This window comes from Phalaenopsis equestris, unplaced genomic scaffold (assembly GCF_001263595.1).
Source record: "Phalaenopsis equestris unplaced genomic scaffold, ASM126359v1 Scaffold000134, whole genome shotgun sequence".
NCBI classification, from domain to species: domain Eukaryota; kingdom Viridiplantae; phylum Streptophyta; class Magnoliopsida; order Asparagales; family Orchidaceae; genus Phalaenopsis; species Phalaenopsis equestris.
The window spans coordinates 2,258,260-2,262,131 of NW_018164576.1; the positions used below are offsets into that span (position 1 = coordinate 2,258,260).

General features: G+C 31.5%; 1 protein-coding gene across 1 annotated transcript in view; it reads right to left on the reverse strand.

Annotated features, from left to right (window-relative positions):
• The window catches only part of LOC110021331 (uncharacterized ATP-dependent helicase C29A10.10c-like), a 9,280-nt gene extending 9,098 nt beyond the window's left edge, over positions 1-182 (reverse strand). Inside the window, exon 1 of the mRNA XM_020719781.1 lies at positions 73-182. The gene's annotated coding sequence lies outside the window, so the exon portion shown is untranslated. The remainder of the gene's footprint in view (positions 1-72) is intronic.
• Between the last annotated feature and the right edge of the window lie 3,690 nt (positions 183-3,872).

Genomic DNA, 3,872 nt, shown 5'->3' on the forward strand with positions numbered 1-3,872 from the left:
AACAGAGGCAAATAGAAGAAAATAATAAACCGAAATTGGATTTAGATTCCGATGCGAGAAGCGGAATCTTACCTCGGCGAAAGATGCGGACCAGAGAGTAGGAGCGATTTCAACGAGAGAGAGAGAGAGAGAGAGAAGGCGAAAGAGATATGAAAGGATGAGCAGATGGGAGGGTTTCGATTGGTTTATATAGGCGATTACGAGGCCACGACTCACCGGACGGCGAACTTCTCGGCCGCCGTATAAAAACTTTTTACCCTTTTAACCCCCAACAAATATGATATTATTTCTCTTCAGTCTCGACCTAAAAGAATTCATAAATCATACTTTCATTATATCGTAGGAGCACATTTGTATTTACATAATTACCCCTGTAAGGACTCAGGCTCGAAATCACATCAGTGGGTGATCGTCCATTTTTACCCTTGAGATGGCATACTATTTCGTCCGATGAATTGAACCGGCGATCTGACTATCTTATAAGGGTCTTATTGTAATTTAACGATGAATAAGCGAACCCTAAAGACGGTGAGGCTGAGGATCAGCTAATCTTCGGCTTACTGCTACACGTGTCAACGATTAGGGCTTGGGAGAAGCACGTGCGCCAAGCGATGCGCACGTGCCTATACGGTTGTGTTTTTTTCGCGATTTGTTACTATTTGCCTGCAAAACGAAATAATTGTTTTCGATACTTAGATATTATCATATTATTTGTTTGCAAAATGAAATAGTTGTTTTCAAGTAAATAGTACATTTATAAAAATATCATAATTTAGGTAGTCTTTGGGTATTTCTTTTAATATAACATTGACACTCAACCTTACCACATGATGGAAATGAATAGCATACAATTTAAATAATGGTAGAGGGGGTTTATATGAAGATAGGTCAAGCAAAGCATTTTTTTCAAAATGATTTTTTTTAAAATACGAGTAAAATGTGATCAATTACGAGTAGAATTATCATTTCATTCGAGCTAAATTTTTTTAATTAAAAAATAATAAATTTTCAAACCATTATATGTCAAGTGATTATTAAAGAGAGGTATGTCTTAAACAAGAATGATATTTCAGTCATAACAAAAAGATGTATAATTAGTTCATTGGATAAGAAAAAAAATTTTGTGAAGGCTGACAAATTGAAAACCACAAGGAATTGCATAGACGTCAATTTCAAGTCCGTCTCGATTCGACCAATCTTCTCTTAGCTCAAACTCAAGCTTGAGCTTGAGTCAAGCTTGCCAATAAAGCAACTCGGCAACCTAAATCAAACTCAACGAGGAGCTTGTCGGGCTCCACAATGCTGGTGATGAAAAGTAATTTATTAAAATGTCAGTTTCACTTTTATTTATTAAGGTATTCCTATAGTTAATGGCATGAAGACCCATTGAAACTTTGAATATATATTAAGCATATTTTTTATGAGTTCATAGGTGGAGTTAGGATTGTCCAACGCTTATAGAAAAGGGGGCTATTTTAAACAAAATAATGTTCAAATTGTAAGAAAAATCTAAAAAAGCTAGAATAAATTATTATAGGTGATCAAGATGTTCATATGCCCGGATGATCAAACGGCTTATGTAAAATATGCAACTGCGGGAAATCAAGATAAATCATTCATACCCTGGGTGAAGGAGAATGGACCAAATAACTCAAGCAATATTGTGTAATTATGGGTGATCATGAGAACTTACCTTGACAATTTTGTATGTTTGTATATTTCAATATGGTCATTATCCTATATGAAGGGGTAATTTGAATGAATCATGCAATAGCAATGAGCATAAGCAAATATGATTAGTAATGAGCATCACATAGTTTAATCACAAAATGATATATATTTAAAATCAAAACTAATCAACCCTAAAATTAGACAAACTAAACAAAATCAAAAAAATAGGTTTGATTAATTGTTGAGTTAGTTTATCATCTTACTCTAAATTAATAGATCATTAAATTATTTTAAATATTTTGAAAAAGTGAGTCATTGAATTGTGAGAATACCACCTAAACTAATTAGACTATTTCTATATAATATATATTAATAATATGATCCATAAGTATGTAATTATGATTGATTAATTTAGCTTGGTTTATTTTAGTTTTACAAAATTGCAAATATGAACTAGAGCAAATAATTCAAGTTAGATAAATTAAAAAAAAAAAAAACCAAGCCAAATTAAAGCGATCCAAATTAACTAATTAGGTTTAAATTTTTTTAAAGCATTATTTGTAGGTTTGGTCAAGGCATCCCCTCCTTTAAATAAAAGAGAATATATTGAATGATATGAACAATAACATCTACTATAAGTGAACAAAATAGAGTGAGAAAGATTAGCAAACACTAAAGTAGCTAAATGCCAAAGTTTTTAAATTTTTTATGATATATAAATTACCCCTCTATAAACGAAGAAGGATTATGATTTATTTATAGATTTTAAAAGGTTTGTCTTAATCATTATCTTGAATTAAATCCAAAATCTTCTATTCAAAATAGATTAAAAAAATAAAAATACATAATTTTTATTTAGAATAGATTGGGGAGAGAAATGAAAAAAGATAAATTTATATTCATAAAAATATGAATATACCATAAAATATCTCTACTAATAGTAAAATGAGTGAATGATCTCATGCAAGGGTTGGCTCAATTAACTCTACAAATTAAGAGTGGGGTAGGATAGTTTCTTTGTGGCTAATAGTTGTAAAGAGGTGGTATCTACCACCTATGAAGTCGTCTAAAATATCATTTTGAAGCTCTTGACGACATTCAATCAACAAATGATGGATCTTGATATCAGCTAAGGATTGTTTTGAAAAAAATTCTATTGAGGTATAAATACCATAACTAAGGTAGTAATTGCCCAAGTTGTGAATCGTAGCAACAATATAAAGTTGGATGATGTGTAAGAAGCAAATAATATGACATGGGTTCCATTAAGCAAGTGTTAACAGGATTTGAACAGTTTAATTAATAGAGGGTATATGTCAGGTTGATAAAATGTTTGCTACCATATACTAATTCCCACTAAATGATGGATTTCACTAGTAATGATCCTAAATGTTGACAATGGGTAAATATTGTGAAAATTCATTGCAAGGGATCAAAAGTTCATTGAAATGTGGGAACATATTCATTCATGAGAATGTAATTTATTGGCCATAGGTAAGAGTTGTTAGGTGAGAAGGAAAAAGCTACAAAGTTAGTGACAAGTAACTAGAAACTAACATTGATCAATCAAATTTGGTTAATTATACAAGGTAAATTGTTTTGACATGTGTATTTTCGATGACTAACAAATTAAATATGTAATTTATTTAAGTGTTATGTGAGTCAAAATTTTACTTTTTTTTTCTCTTCAAATCTTCGCTCCACGACACTCAGAATGCAAGGCTTTCGCTATCTCTTTTTCTTTATACTTTTTTTAAAATTTCTTTTGTTTAGCTGATCTTCTTGATTTTGTGATTATATTTCCTATTTAGCTTGTCACTTTCTTGATCAAGCTCCTGTGCTCGTTTCCTCTAATCTCTCATTGCCTTTTTCTCCCACTTGCTTGTCGCCTTCATGCACACCTCATTGCTTTATTTAAGAGCAAGCAAGGGCCAGGGCATCACAATTTTCTCTTGCTCTAACTACATATCCTTTTAGCTCTCCCTCTTGACCAATCCACATTAACCTATTGAAAGGCAGAAGATCAAAACCCCTTACATTTTAAACATCTGCTCATCTCATTCTCTAATCGAGAATAAGACTCATTCTTCTCATTCTTAATCATCTCATCAAGTTAGTTGCAAGCCTCTTCCTCTTCCCTTTTTCCTTTTAATATAAATTATTACTTTGTGAATAACCTTATAAATATATATATATATATA